The sequence below is a fragment of the Canis lupus genome, chromosome 6 (genome assembly GCF_003254725.2).
Source record: "Canis lupus dingo isolate Sandy chromosome 6, ASM325472v2, whole genome shotgun sequence".
NCBI lineage: Eukaryota > Metazoa > Chordata > Mammalia > Carnivora > Canidae > Canis > Canis lupus.
In genome coordinates this window covers 10897895-10913634 of record NC_064248.1, presented here as the reverse complement: position 1 = coordinate 10913634, position 15740 = coordinate 10897895, and the positions used below count along the sequence as shown (strand labels likewise).

Genomic DNA, 15740 nt, shown 5'->3' with positions numbered 1-15740 from the left:
CTCGTCGTGACGCAAGGCCGGGAGCGCGCGATTGGCTGCGGCGCCCCGCATCACCGGCCCGCCTGGGGGTCGCGCGCCCACCCACTTCCGGGGTCGCGGGGGCAAGTGCCGCGGCGGTCTGGTGCGGCGGGGCTTCCGCGCGCTCCCGGGAGCCGGGCGGGCCTGCAGACCACCGACGCCCCCGTCGTCCCCGAGAGCCCCCTGCCGGCACCCCCCCCCCCCCGGCCCGTTGTCCCCTCAGGCCCCGACCCGTAGTACCTCAGGCCCCAGCGCGCCGACCCCTGAGGACCCTCCTCCCAGGACCCGCCTGCCAGGACCCGGCCCGCCGACCCCAGGACCCGCCTGCCAGGACCTGTCCCCCCGGGACCCGTCCCCCCGGACCCGGCCCGCCGTCCCCCCGGACCTGCCCGGCAGCCGCGTGTTCTCAGCACGTAAGGCGAGGAGGGGGCGGCCGGGAGGCCCTGGAGGGCAGAGGAGGAGAGCTGGCGGCTGCCCATGCCTGGGTGGTTCCCCCTCCAACTGAATGTCGCCTTTGAGCACGCAAACTCAAGGCTTTATCCTTCTCAGGAGAAATCCTCCAAACTTGTGATTGTGCGGGGACAGCATGGGGCTGTGGCAATAACAGGCCACTGTTTTGTTCAGACTCGTGTTGCCACGGACAGAAAACGTAATGGGAGGCGGCCAACCTAGCGCCTAGTGCTAGCTCAGATGAGAGTGCTCTCTGGCTGCCAGGCCCAGATGCAGGTGAGGCTCCTGCACCTCATTCCACCCAGTCGACAACCCCGGGAGCGACCCCCACAGTGAGGATGGAGATTAAAAAACAAACAAACAAAAAACAGACGTGACTGTTGGCAGGCCAGACACAGCCTGACATAGAGGGGGAAACCCTGTGGCTGGGACCCAGGTCGCCTCTCTGCTCTGGTTCTCGCCCCTGCTCCTTTCTGAGGCTGCAGACCAGCTGTGTTGTGGGAAGCCCCATATAGGCTAAGGCCAGCAGTGGGAGGAGAGGCAGAAAAGCCTCTGCTTCATCCTGGACAGTTTTGTGGTCTTGTGTGTAACCTTCAGCGTAGCTTTTGTGAACTGACTTAGTCTGGAGATGTGGGTTATTGTACACTGTATGTTTGTGTCTCCCTAGTATTCATACATCGAAACCTTAATCCCCAGTGGGGGTGGTGTTTGGTGATGAGGCCCTGGTGGTGCGTTATTGGGTCACAGAGGTGGAGCCCTCCTAAGAAGGTAGCACCCTTGGGGCAGCCCAGGTGGCTCAGCGGTTTAGCGCCGCCTTCAGCCCAGGGCGTGATCCTGGAGACCCAGGATCGAGTCCCACGAGGGGCTGCCTGCGTGAAGCCTGCTCCTCCCTCTGCCTGTGTCTCTGCCTCTCTCTCTGTGTGTCTCTTATGAATAAATAAATACAATCTTTAAAAAAAAAAGAAGAAGAAGAAGGTAGCGCCCTTATAAGAAACCCAGAAGAGCCCACGCCCCCTCCCCTTGTCAGGATACAGTGGGGTGGGGGGGCGGGGGCGGGGGTTGTCTTCCAGCCAGGAAGCAGGCTGTCACTGGACACGGGACCTGCCGGTGCCTGGATCTTGGACTTCCAGCTTCAGAGCTGCAAGAGCTCAGTGTTTGTGGTTTGAACACCCCCAGTCTGTGATATTTGTGTTATAGCGGCCCCAGCTCACAAAGACCCATGGCAGGAGGGCTCAGTGAGACAAGGGGGTGGTTCCTCGGAGGAAAAGGAGGTTCTATTAGCAGGAGGACAAGTAGCTGCCAGACAGCAGAGCAGTAGTCATCTAGAGATCAGGGGACCTCTATTCTGTTCAGTCGGTGACACTTTATAGCCATTTCTTCTACTTGGCCTCAGTTTCCATGTTAAAAGAAGCCTTGAGTTAGGAGTTCCCCGGAGCCCCTGCAGAGCACCTGTGCTGTGACACACAATTCATTCCAGTTTCCCTGAACTGACTCTCACCCAGTGGAACTTCTGGGGATCCAAGATTCCTCCCCCTGCCACCAACACTGCACCCCTCCTCCCTCCAGTTCTTTCAGCCCATGCAGAGGTGACTCTCTTCACTTATTGCCAGGACGCCTGCATTTTAAATCTGCCCTCACCACAGCTGAGAGTCCTCCTTCCTATTTCTGCTCTTTCATTTTATTTAAGACTTTTGTTTATTCTGTTCATGAGAGGTACAGGCAGAGGGAGAAGCAGGGTCCCTGTAAGGAGCCTGATGCAGGACTCCATCCCAGGACCCCGGGATCAGCCCTGAGCCAAAGGCAGACACTCAACCACTGAGCCACCCAGGCGCCCCTGCTCTTTCATTTTAACCTCCGTTTCTTGTGTCCTGTCTATCGTCCTTCCCACTTCTCTCCTGGGCCAGACACTAGTAGGTTCATATCCCACCCAGCTCCATAACTTAATATGAATTACTATACCTCTGAGCCTGTGTCCTCCTCTGTAAAATGGGAATAACACCATCCGTGTCTTTGGGCTGGAGGGAGGATGAAATGAGAAGGTACATGTAAAGCACTTACAAGCGCTCACATATTACTAGTGTTGTTATTATAGTCTCTGCATATTTGAGTTTGAGGCTCTTGGCCATTTGTGTCAAGTCTCAGAGTTTCAGAAGCAACACTGGGTTGAGAGGCATTCCAAATGATCGATAGAGGGCTGCTTTCAGGATGATGGACATTACTGTATCTGTCTCTCATTTTTGGGTCAGGGAGGGATGGCTGGATAGACATGCTGGACGGTCTTGATTTCCCCAACACTTGACCATCAGCCACAGGAGAGAGCTCAGGCTTTCCAAATCGCTGGCTCTTCCCCACCATTTCTACCTTCCATGGTATCCTCAATTTTGTGGCGCTTCTCTGAATCTTTAGGCTCCAGCCTTGGCAGAATTTGCTGCTGTGCCCCTCGCCCCATCGGACCTCTAAACTTCTCCTATGCAGCCCCCACTGTTACCACATGCCATACGCATCCTCCTTCCGCTGTCCATTCTCATGCAGCCATAAGTCTCAGATCATAGGTCATGTCTCACTAAACCCAGAGGAACACGGACATGGGTTATTTTTTTTTTTAAGATTTTATTTATTTATTTATTTATTTATTTATTTATTTATTTATTTATGAGAGACACACAGAGAGAGCCAGAGACACAGGCAGAGGGAGAAGCAGGCTCCATGCAGGGAACCTGACATGGGACTCGATCCTGGGACCCCAGGATCACGCCAAAGGCAGGGGCCAAACCACTGAGCCACCCAGGGATCCAGACATGGGTTATTATGCCCTCATCTTGTATGTTCTTTATTCTGTGCCCGCCACATCCTGTCTTATTGTTTTCCTATATATATCCCTGACCACACTGCAATAAGTTTGAGGGAGTGACTTTCTTTTTTTTTTTTAATTTAATTTATTTATTTGAAAGAGAAAGTACCAGCAGGGGAAGTGGGGTAGAGGGAGAAGCAAACTCTGCACTGAGCAGGGAGTCCGATGTGGGACTCAATCCCAGGACCCTGGGATCATGACCTGAGCCAAACACAGATGCTCAACCACTGAGCCACCAAGGTGCCCCTATCCCTCCCTTTGTAAAGCCCACAAGTCAGATGTCTGCCTGTGAGCCTGGTACTGGTAAGGCAGGACCCTGGGCAGCATTGCTCAGGGACTTCAGCTACCCCTTGTCACCGCTCCATCAGTAGTGCCTCACTCCCACTAACCCACACTGTACAGAGTTATTAAGGTGCTAGAGGAAGCAGTTAAGAATGTGGCATTCCCCAACCCACTCTACCCATCCCCCCCGACTGAATCTCTGGCAGAGGAAAATTTGCTGAAACCATCTGTTGAAAAGGACAACTCCAAAGTTCATGTGCATGTCCTGATTCATCTAGGTAACGATGCCTTAAAGTGAAAAACTGTTTTTGTTTCTATGAAGAAACCTACAACACCTAAAATCTAAAACAGCAGCAAACAGTGAGCTAAACCTGGAAGCCAGTGTTAGCCACCATCTCCGTTGTCTGATTATCCAGACTCCCACAGACATGGCCAAGGCAAGGGTTCATTCAACAGCCATCTTTGGAGTTATGCCTAACCTACATGTTAGGTTAGTGCTAGCAATGCTGGGGATTCAAACTGGCTGAGAGACCTTTTTACCTGGAGCAGAAAAGGTCCAATCAGGGAGAAGGCATGAGAACTTACACGAGAAGGCAGGAAGTACTATAACCCATAGAGGTGTATTTGAGCTGTGTGTATAAAGGTGTTTAATAAGAGGTGGAGGAGGGTAAAGTGATAAGGTCATTGGTAAAGTACAAGGGTCAGTAGTAGACAATACCCAGGTTAGTTTGCGAAACATAAACTACGCCCCAGGAAGCAACATAAAGCTTGCACTCATACCTTTAAAGTCCTGATTATTTATACACCAGTAGGTATACAGGTCTGTTTCTCTCCTGGGCCAGAGGCTTCTCACACAGGATGGACTTTGCACTCACTGTATGCAGCACTCTGCACCAGACCACATGATGGCTCCTGGTTGACAGTAGTTTGAAGAACTTCTTATTGTTTTTTTTTTTTTTTTAAGATTTTTAAGTAACTCTGCACCCAGTGTGGGGCTTGAACTCACAACCCCAAGATCAAGATCCACATGCTGCACCGATTGAGCCCCACCACGTGCCCAGGAATTTCTAATGGCCGCAACTTCACACAGACAGTTCAAAAACCAAACCATCATCTATGTTTTTACTTGCATGTAAAAGAAACATACTGTATATCTGATTCCAGAGATATAACTCGTCAGACAAGACACTTGTACCTAAAATGTCCTTCATTGTGTTTTTCCATCATTTACACAAATGAAGTTTATTATTAACATACTCTGGAGTGATGCTTCCTATCTCAAATCCCATCAACTCTCTTTCCAGCACCGAAATGGAGCTCTGCTGTTGGTTGCCACAGGTAGGCTCTGCCCTGGGTGGTGACTGATAAGGGAGTTCCTGGCCTCAGCTCTGCTGGGCTCACCACAGCTCTCCCAGGCAGGCAGAGCACCAAGAATGGGTGCCACCCCACCACTAGGCGTGAAAGCCAGGCCCAGGCTGGCTCTTCTGAGGCATTCTGGTATGCTTCTCTGTACCTCTCCAAAACCCAGTAATCTCTGGTGGCTAGGATTAGAGTCAACTGTTGCTAACTCATTCCAAGAAGAAAAGCCTAAGGAAATTTCCAGATGCCCTTAAGAGTAAAAGGGATTGCTAGCTGGAAGAGATGCTAGGACGGGAGTTATAAACCTAGCTTTATGGCTACTCTAATTACAGATTTAAATGTGAAAAGCAAAACTTCTTGAAGAAATATAAGAAAATCTCTCTTTTTTTTAAACGTAGGCTCCACACCCAACATGGAACCCAACGTGGGGCTCACTCGTGACCATTAGATGAAGACCTGAGCTGAAATCAAGAGTCACTTCACCGACTGAGCTACCCAGGTGCCTCCATATAAGAAAATATCTTAAAAATATTGAGATAGGCAAGGATTTCTACAAAAGAGATGTAGAAAGCACCACCTATAACAGAAAAGATTATAAATTCAACTACTTTAAAGTCAAAAATGGGTCTTTATCAAGACACCATTAAAAGGGTAAAAAGGCCAGTCACAGAACAGAAGATATCTGCAACACACATAACCAACAAAGGGCTAGGATCCAGAACATAGGAAGAACTGCCAGTCAGTAAGAAAAAGACAGACATTTAAATTGTTTATTTTTTAATTTTAAAGATTTTATTTATTTATTTATTTGACACATTGAGAGAGAGGCAGAGACTCAGCAGAGGGAGAAGCGGGCTCCCTGCGGGGAGACTGATGCGGGACTTAATCCCAGGATCCTGGGATCACCACCTGAGCCAAAGGTGGAAGCTCAACCACTGAACCACCGAGGTGCCCCCAGACATTTAAATTGTGAAAAAGGTAAAGGACCTGAACAGGCACTTAAGAAGAAAGCGGAACTACAAATGGCTAACAGACCTGACAAAATGCTCAATTTTAGCTAGAAAGCAGGGGAATAGGAATTAAACCCACAAGGAGTTGCCTATAGGTTATGCCAAGTGGAAGTATAAGTTGCTGCTACCCCTGGGGAAGTCAGTCTGACACTATCCAGTGAACCTGAAGCTAGGCCCGTCCTGTGGTCAGCAGTGCCTTTACCAGTACACACTTCGGGAGCACATATGAGAACATTCTCAGCAGCATTGTTTCTAACGGCCCCCAGGGTCCATCAGCAGTGGAACAGATGAATGTGATCTAGTCATACGGCGGGATATTATCAGTAACAAAAAATGAAATGCAACTCGATGCAAAAATGCGGGTGAATCTAGAACATATGGTGAGTAAAAAAAGCTAGCCTAAAGGAGTATATGTGATCCCTTTTATATGTGATGTTCGAAAATAGGCAAGAATTACAATGTTTGCAGATGTATATTTTTGGTAAAAATATAAAGATAAGGAAGTGGTTACCATAACATTACCATAAAAACCAGGGTGCGGATGCCTTTGGAGCACCAAGGGGATGTGCAGAGGCTTTGGGATTACCGCCAGTGTTTTAGTTCTTGACCAGGGCAGTGGTTATGTCAGTTTTGCTTTATGATAACTCACAACATTTATGTCTCAGACAGACTTCTCTATTATATTTTATAATTTAAAAAGGCGTGGTTTTTTTTTTTAAGGACATATGGTAAAAGCAACTATCCTAGTTCTACATGAATGAGATAACTTACTAGTGACAGTATCACACAGGATTTTAAAAAATGTTGTAGCTCAAACAATCCAGAAAAAAGACAAGATGATGAGCCCTGGAAATCTGTTTTGTTGGCACAGGGAGCATTGGCATGATGGGGACACCGTGGTGATAGCAACACAAAAAGAAGTTTGAGTCATTTTCGGAAAAGTAAGAGTGAAAAATGTTTTCTAAACATTTCATGGGTGTATCTCTGATTGGAAATCTGCACATAAAACCAAGTTAATGAATATTACAAATTGACATCCATTTCATTTTTATTCTCAAAAAGTTGAGCCCAAGTCAGCCACATCTTTTCTGGGAGCTTCCCCTGGGAAAGAAGAGTGCAGCCTGTGTTGGGCCAGTCCCAGTGGCTGTTACCAGCCCCATCTGACAGTGCTCAAAGGCACAGCTAGATAAAGTGATTTATCAGTGTCCACACAGCTGGGTTGCAGACTGAAAGGTGGAAGGGAATCCATAGCAGTGGGTCTTGTGTAACTCATAGAATCCACAGCAGGTTAGAAAACCAGGTTCAGGGATCCCTGGGTGGCGCAGCGGTTTAGCGCCTTCCTTTGGCCCAGGGCGCGATCCTGGAGACCCGGGATCGAATCCCATGTCAGGCTCCCGGTGCATGGAGCCTGCTTCTCCCTCTGCCTATGGCTCTGCCTCTCTCTCTCTGTGTGTGACTATCATAAATAAATAAAAAATTAAAAAAAAAAAACAAGGAGAATTTAAGCTCAAATTTAAAAAAAAAAGAAAACCAGGTTCAGTAAACCAGCAGGAAGAGGGTACATGAGAGCCCAAATCACCATGCACATCCTGCCATCGTAACAGCCCCAGTATCATGGCCTCCACTCAGTTCCAGACCCTGGATGGTGCTGCTGCTGCCCTCTGCCCATTCCCTCTGTCTCGCTGCAGACCCAAAGTTCCAGGCTCGAGTATGCATTAACCAACATCCAGTTCCTTTGGTATGTCCTAGGGACTGGAGGTTTGAGGGAGCAAGGATCTCACCTCTTGGGGTCCCTGCCAAGATTCCCAGATCTCCTAGGCAACAGAGGTAGTTCTCACACAGAACAGTCAGAAATTGTCATTGTGATTTTCTCTTTAGAGGCAGGCAGTGGCAAGGCTGGGACCGGTGCCCAGGACGACATGAATTTCCAGTCCCCTCTGTTGCTTTGGACCTGATGGTGAGATGGGAGGCAAATACCAGTCACCAGTGGTGGTGTCCTCACCCTCTCATATAGTCACAGGTGTCAGATCCCCAAGTGAACAGAAAGCTCACCCTAAAAAAAAAAAAAAAAAAAAGCTCACCCAGCTGTGTTGGCCTGGGGGCTGTAGGCAGGAACCTGCCGAGGTCTCCCACGCAAGAACCTGTCCCAACAGCAATTCCTAAGTTACTTTCAAACCACTGAACAGCAGGCCAAGGACAGTGTGGGTGCAGGTACAGAAAGAGCCCAGTTTCCTGCTCTAAAGAGCCTGTGGTCTAATCTCTTAAAACATCGGCTTGGGGCACCCGCACGGCTTGGCTAGTTGAGTATCTGCCTCTTGGTTTCCACTCAGGTCCTGACTTCGGAGTCGTGGGATCAAGCTCCGGGTTGGACTCCCAGCTCAGTGCAGAGTCTGCTTGTCCATCTCCCTCTGCTCCTCCCCCACCCTCTACGCTGTGCATACTCTCCCTCCCTCTCAAATTAAATTAAAAAAACAAACATCAGCTGTATGTTACTGCTGCCTTTAACGTAAGGTCTTATTATAGAATTCCCGAATTCCTCTTTCTGGTCTCCTACTGTATTTCCAAGTACATGTTTTAAGGATGAAGTGTTCTATGATCTTTTCCCAATTTATATTTTGCAGCTGTTGTCACTCATTATCCCTAAATGGTGAAGATCACCAATTAAAGGAAGCTTAAGGAAATTGAACTTCGGGGTTGTTTGACAGGCTGATTTGCTGCCTGGTATAGTGCTTTAGGCATTGTGAGTACTCAGTAAATGCTGGAGAGTGGTTGGACGTGGGGCAGGTAGTGGAAGTGATTTGGCGAAATGGGAGACAGAATGAACTTGATTGAGGTATGGAGAGGCCTCTATAGGTAGCCAATATGCCTCCTGATCCAAAGGACATGAAATTGAGGAAAAAAATATATAAAGGAAATTTCTCCAGAAACCAAAAAGGACCAGGGAAGGGACCAGAGCAGGGTGGGATCCCTGACCAGGGCCTCTGGATGGGCAGGAATGCAGGCAAGCTGACCCTGAAACCGCACCAGGGTCCACTCCCAGCCCAGATGGAAAGGAGAGGTTGGACACTCAGGTGCATTAGCCAGGCCGCTGCCGCAAGGGCTCAGACTGTTGGCCTTACTTGACAAAGGCTGACCCTGGGGCTTGGGGAGGTCACATTGCCTAGAGGCAGCTGGGATTCAGCCTTCAGGCATTGACCCCAGAGCCTCATCCCTACTGACTGCCTCTCTGCGTAGTTTTAGGGTTTCCCTGATGGGGCTCCGTGAGGGGGGCGGCGAATAAAGGGGCGAGGATGTGAGTGAAGCACAAGCCGGGAATGTCAGATGCAACAGCCCAGGACCCGCAGGGAGGCGGCGTGGCTGGGGCCGGGGAGACGTGAGGCAAGTAACAGTGAGCTCAGAGAGCCTGCAGGGCCAGGCCCATGGAGCCCCAGGGCACACGTTACTATGAAGCTGCACAAGTGTGGCTGCAGGTGCAGAGGGTCAGACATCTGCATAATGCCCACTGCTTTCAGTAAGTGGCTGTGGAGACAGACCCCGAGTGGCCCCGTGATCTCTGCCCACTCTGTAGTCCCCTCCTGTGATGTGGGCTGGCCCGTGGCTCCCCTCTAGCTAGTAGAATACTGCAGAGACGTGGGGAGTGTACAAGATGTAATTAAGGTTCGAAATCCGTAGATTTTGAGTTAATTGGAAGGGAGATGATCCTGGGTGAGCTTGGGTTAGATAACAGCCCTTTCAAGGGGGACTTGGTCTCTTCTGAGGCTAGAAACTCACTCCTGCCATCCTTGCAGAGGCAAACAGCTATGTTATCAATGGCCTCTGGGGACGGCCCTGGGGCAGGGGACCTCTGGCAGCCTTTAGGATCTGAGGGTGGCTGAAACAGCCAGTGAGAAGCTAGGGAAGTGAGTCCATCCAACAGCCCAACGGCCCAGCAGTGAATCTTTCCCCACTCGGGCTTCCAGGTGGGTACACAGCCTGACCACATGTTGGCTACGGGCTCATGAATTGTTTTAAGTTGCTCAATCTGTGGTACTGTGTCGTGTAGCCTAGAAAATGAATACAGTAGGAGATTTCTAACATACGTGTACGTGTTGATTTTCCCAGCACAAATGGGGACCGGCAGGCAGAGGGAGTGGGAGAAGCAGGCTCCCCATTGAGCAGAGAGCCTGACATGGGGCTTGATCCCAGGACTCTGGGATCATGACCTGAGCCAAAGGTAGACGCTTAACCATTTTTTAAAAGATTTTATTTATTTATTCATAAGAGACAGAGAGAGGCAGAGACACAGGCAGAGGGAGAAGCAGGCTCCATGCAGCAAGCCCAAGGTGGGACTCGATCCCGGGTCTCCAGGATCACGCCCTGGGCCAAAGTCAGCAATAAACCGCTGAGCCACCGGGGGTTCCTGATACTTAACCATTTGAGCCACCCAGGTGCCCCTGGACTGGTGATTATTCACAAAAACAGGCAGGTGCCTGTTGCAGTGCTCACACACAAAAGCCAGGTAAGGAGCGGGCTTCAGGACGCCTGGGTGACTCATCGGCCGAGCATCTGACTTCAGCTCAGGCATGATCCCGAGATCCCGGAATTGAGTGCCACATTGGGCTCCTGAGGAGCCTGCCTCTCTCTCTGCCTATGTCTCTGCCCCTCTCTTTGTGTGTCTCTTGAATAAATAAATAAAATCTTAAAAAAAAAAAAAAAAAAGGAACAGGCTTCACTACATATTCCCAGGTCGGTAATACATCACCCAAGTGTCCTGAAGAGAAGACATCACCATGAAGATTCAGTCCTTCATTTCTGGGTAATAAAATTTCTAGAGATCTTGCTAATCTTAATGCAACGCTAATAAGGCAAACATAAATTTTTAATAATACTAACAGATGAAGTCACAATTTTGTAATGACAGGACTAGGTTAATCAATTATAAAAAATACCCAAAGATGGGTTTTGGAATACCCCTCAGCAAGACTTTAAAAATGCATTGTTATAGGGGCACCTGGCTGGCTTAGCCAGTAGAGCATGCGACTTTTTTAGGGAGAGAGGAAGTGCATGTGCACAGGGTAGGGGATGGGGGAGGGTAGGGAAGTGGGTGAGGAGAGGGAGAGAATCCTAAGCAGACTCCCCACTGAGCATAGAGCCTAATGCGGGGCTTGATCCCACAACCCTGAGACCGTGACCTGAGCTGAAACCAAGAGTCAGATGCTTAACCAGCTGCACCCCCTAGGTGCCCTGAGCATGTGACTCTTGATCTCAGGGTTGTAAGTCTGAGCCCCATGTTGCATGTAGTACTTAAAAATAAAATATTTTTTAAAAGATGTATTGTTGGGCACCTGGGTGGCTCAGAGGTTGAGTATCTGCCTTTGGTTGTGGTTGTGATCCTAGGGTTCCTGGGATCGAGTCCTGCATCAAGCTCTCCACAGAGAGCCTGCTTCTCCCAGTGCCTATGTCTCTGCCTCTCTGTGTCTCTCTTGAATAAATCAGGAAAATCTTAAAAAAAAAAGAAAAAAAAAGATGCATCATTTTAGGGGAGACATAAAGTTGCAAAGAACTTAAATCTATGTGAAGGGTGTGGGTTTTACAAATCTGACTGATGCAGGAAATGACATTTCTAAAAAGCAAATTTAGTCTGATGGCCTAGCTCCAGCCCTCACCAAGAATCCATCTGTAACCAAAATGTCCTAACTTGGCTAGTTATAGATGGTACCCTTTTTTGTTTGGGGCCTTTAACCTTGGAAAAATACCAAAATAAATATAGCCGTAACTCTAGCAAGGTTTTTTGTTTTTTTGTTGTTTTTTTTTAAGTAAAGGAAATTGGGATACCTGGATGGCTCAGCGGTTAAGTGTCTACCTTCAGCTTAGGGCATGATCCTGGAATCCTGGGATCAAGTCCCATATCGGGCTCCCTGCATGGAGCCTGCTTCTCCCTCTGCCTATGTCCCTGCCTCTCTCTCTCTGTGTCTCTCATGAATAAATAAACAAAATCTTAAAAAAAAAAAAAAGGGAAAAAACCTCTCTTTTTTCAAAAAGTAAAGGGAATCATGAAGATGATGTTGATAGTTATCTTTTTTTAAGATTTTATTTATTTGGGCAGCCTGGGTGGCTCAGTGGTTTAGCGCTGCCTTCAGCCCAGGGCATGATCCTGGAGACCCAGGATCGAGTCCCATATCAGGCTCCCTGCATGGAGCCTCCTTCTCCCTCTGCCTGTGTCTCTGCCTCTCTCTCTTCCTCTCTCTGTCTCTCATGGATAAATAAATAAAATATTTAAAAAAATATATTATTTTTTTATTTGGGGGAGAGCACAGGCAGGGGGAGAAGAAGAGGCAGAGGGAGAAGCAGACGCCCTGCTGAGCAGGAAGCCCGATGTGCGGACCTGAGCCAAAAGCTGACTGAGCCCCCCCAGTCGACCCAATGATGATGATATTTGGTGAGAAATTAGTACATGCTTTCTGTGCTGAGGTGTTTGCAATAACTAACCATGCCCTATTTATAACAGGTTAAGTTGTTGAAGAGAATTACATTATTTGTAGCTGTGTTTTAGATGTGAAAAGAAAGATTTGTGAAATTTGATTCATAAGAGCTTAAACTGAGTATTAAAAAAGTATAGGGAATGTGGATGTCCTCTTCATGCCTGATGCTCTGGGATAGTTAGGAACCTACATAGTCAACCAGGGAAAGATCTGGGTTCCAAAATCTGAGATGGGGCCTGGCCTTCCATCAAACAGAGACATCTCTTCTATTATAGTAAGAGAACAGAGGGCCTGGGCATCTCCATGGAGATGCAGAGATCTCCAAGTAAAAAAAAAAGCAAATTGTCCACGAGGGGGAAAAGTCAAGCCTAGTAAATCACATGTGCATCTAATTCCTAGGAAAGGATCACCAGATCCGCTAGAAACCCTTTCCTGTGTTACGTATGGGGACAGAAGGACTGTCCTCTCTTACTTGATGTCAATGCAGATTCCTGTACAAGGTTCCGGGCAGTACCCAGTGCTTGGAGACAGTGGCCACGTGCCATGCTGGATGCCCACTCCGTGCCACACACACACACACACACACAATCACCTCTCACAAAAATCTGATGAGGTTGCTACAGTTATGACCCCATTTGACAGGTGAGGAAACAGCCCTAGGTGGGCTCCAGGTTAGTGGGTCCAGGGAATGGAGGTCTGGAATTTGGACAGCCTGACATCCTGGAGCCTGTTGACTCTGTCTGGGAAGGAGGATCTGTCAGAAACAATAACAAAACCAGTCAACTCAGGTTCCCTGGGAAAAAGTGCCAAGTGAGTGATGTGGGAGGAGGAGGAAGGGCTGACCTGCGTAGGGGCTGCTTCTCATGGTCAGTAGCTCTCGGATGCTACACTGAAGAGCTTGGATTTTGTGCTGCAGGCAGTGGAGGACCGCTGACTCGTTTGAGCAATGAGAGCAGAGCACAGCAGCTCCGAAGGGTGATTCTTCCCAGCTTGGTATGGGAGGAGCCCAGAGAGCCTGGATATGCTCAGGAGGCTTGGCGGTGACAGAGGGACAAGAAGGTTGTGTCATCTCTAAAAGAAAGACCTCACAATTACATCTAAATAAGGTTTGGGTTTTGTTGTGTTGTGTTGTGTTGTGGTTTTTTTTTTTTTTTTTAAAGGAGAGACTACACGTCCTGGCTCCTGTGCGTCCTGGCTCCTGTGTGCAGGCATATGGGAGGGGGATGTATTTTCACTGCAGGAGGCTTCTCTGAAACTAGAAGACTAAGGGTTGCATATGGGTAGCACCACAGACCACATGTTGTTCTGCAGTATCCAGTTTTTCTCACTGTAACGATGTGAACTTCAGATAGGAGCTCAGATTGGAAAGCGGATTCCTCAGCGATGCGGTATGTGGGATGCAGTGAGGAGCCAGTCTGCATTTCACACCCATGACAACTTTTGGCCTGCAGCAGTCAGGTAGATGAACAGGACCCACCATGGACAGAGTGGGCCCTGCTGGGCTTCTCCCAACAGCTCTTGCTTTTCTGGATCCTGCCACCAGTCTTATGCTCAGCTCCTGGCACCCCCTCTCTGGCAGAGGTGTAATGTACATTTCCCTTCTTAGGTCTATGTTGGAACTCCGGAAGGAACTTGACCGAGAAAAGTCAGGGCAACAACCCATAGAAATGAATGAATGATGGTTGTGAAGGGCGCTTGCTCTGATGAGGGGGCCATCACCTCATGGATAAGGCTACAATCCTTGCTCCACCTGTCCCTACTGACAGTTTCCTGGGACACAGGATGAAACCTGGCACCGGGCTTTTGTCTTTGGTGCCGGTCACATTTTGTCCTTACCTGGCTCACCCTACTTTTCCTACCTCTCATAAGTCATGGATTTGACCAGGGATGGCGTTAGCGGTGTTATTAAAAGGGCTTTGTCTTAACTGCCAGAGACTGAGTCTCATGGGTGGTGCCTCCAGCCTCTTCCTGGTGGCTGGACTCCATGCTCAGAACTTGAGAATCTTGGAACAGGGGAGGATTGTGAGGCTGTGTTCTATCCCCTGCCTAGTTCCCCCTGGGCCTCCCTGCCCCGCAATGGCTCCTCCCCTGGGGCCTTCTCCACTTCGCCTTCATGTCAGCCACTGCCTGTCTTCTGCTGGAGCATAAGGGGACCATTCCCAGCTCGGTCCTCAGGCTCCCTCCCCAGGCCCAGGGGCAGCTCACTGAAGTTAGCCATGACAACAGTGCAAGCAGCAGGTAGGGGCCACTGGATAGGGTGGGCAGGCTGGCCAGAGGAGAGGGGGTTGGGGCCTTTCAGCAGAGGTGGCCTCTTTTGGGGACCCCCGTCCGCTCACCCCTCCAAGCCAGTCAGTTTCACAAAGCTCCTTTTTATTTTGTTTATTTTTTATTCATAGAGAGAGAGAGGCAGAGACACAGGCAGAGGGAAAAGCAGGCTCCATGCAGGGAGCCTGACGTGGGACTTGATCCCAGGTCTCCAGGATCATGCCCTAGGCTGAAGGCGGGTGGCACTAAACCTCTGAGCCACCCAGGCTGCCCCACAAAGCTCCTTAATGAAACCATGTCAAAGCCTCCTTCTCTTTTGCTTCACTCCGCAGCTTGCAGAACTGAGTTCTGGGAGTTGCTAGCCAAACAGAATAAGGGCTGAGAAGGAAGGCCAGAACCCTTGGAGGCCCTGCAAGGGGCTATAGAAATCCCCAGCTGGGGCAGCTCACAGGGGTCCCTTGCTGACCTAAGCAGGTGACCTGTCACATCAGCTTGGGAATGGTCATCTGCTTTCTCCCAACCAAAAGAGGCCCAGGTGTCACTGAATTCAGTGCTCTGGTAAATGGTAACAAGCTCACCTTGGTTTCTCTTTACTGTCACAAATTAAACAATGGTGACAGATTTCAAAGGGAAATACCTTCTGTAAATCTGAGTAACTTTCACTGACCTCGGAGAGGGTACAGAAGTTTTGGAGGTGCATCTTTTTCCCTGAATGATACTCTGTAATCACAAAAACCACTGCGTGAGATCCCAAAGGGCATTAATCATCTTCATGGACATCTTCCTTACACTCTGGGCACTCTTGGCTTTTTAAAACCAGGAATGGCTTTCTGGGATGATCCATACCTATTTCTAGCCTGAAGAGAGATGCACGTCATGGTGTATGGGCCAGAGCTCAGTCCTGGCGGCAGGAGGCTCTGGTTTGGCATCCTTACCAGCCATATGATCGTGGGCAAGTGACCTTAAGGTCAGCACTTGTTGAGCACCTACTATCCCAGGCAGGGGGGTGCGGGAGTGGGGTGGGGTGGGGTGGGTGGATGAGAC

At 49.1% G+C, this 15740-nt stretch overlaps 2 long non-coding RNA genes across 7 annotated transcripts; one reads left to right on the top strand and one right to left on the bottom strand.

Moving 5' to 3' along the window:
* The first annotated feature begins 85 nt into the window (after window positions 1-85).
* On the top strand, window positions 86-13542 carry LOC112646311 (uncharacterized). Of its 5 annotated transcripts, XR_007411145.1 has the most exons (10): window positions 86-431; window positions 568-744; window positions 3808-4939; window positions 5359-5459; window positions 6237-6350; window positions 6842-6911; window positions 7849-7927; window positions 8592-9929; window positions 12267-12388; window positions 13348-13542. It is a non-coding gene; the product is annotated as an uncharacterized LOC112646311 (long non-coding RNA). The 5 variants fall into 5 exon arrangements; XR_007411144.1 differs by lacking the exons at window positions 8592-9929; window positions 12267-12388; window positions 13348-13542 and adding an exon at window positions 8301-8457 and having other exon boundaries at window positions 643-744; XR_007411142.1 differs by lacking the exons at window positions 8592-9929; window positions 12267-12388; window positions 13348-13542 and adding an exon at window positions 8301-8457.
* On the bottom strand, window positions 12225-14439 carry LOC118355012 (uncharacterized). 2 transcript variants are annotated; one of them, XR_004816597.2, is made up of 3 exons: window positions 13909-14439; window positions 13275-13502; window positions 12225-13185 (listed from the first exon to the last, which is right to left on the bottom strand). It is a non-coding gene; the product is annotated as an uncharacterized LOC118355012 (long non-coding RNA). The 2 variants fall into 2 exon arrangements; XR_007411147.1 differs by having other exon boundaries at window positions 14268-14438.
* Between the last annotated feature and the right edge of the window lie 1301 nt (window positions 14440-15740).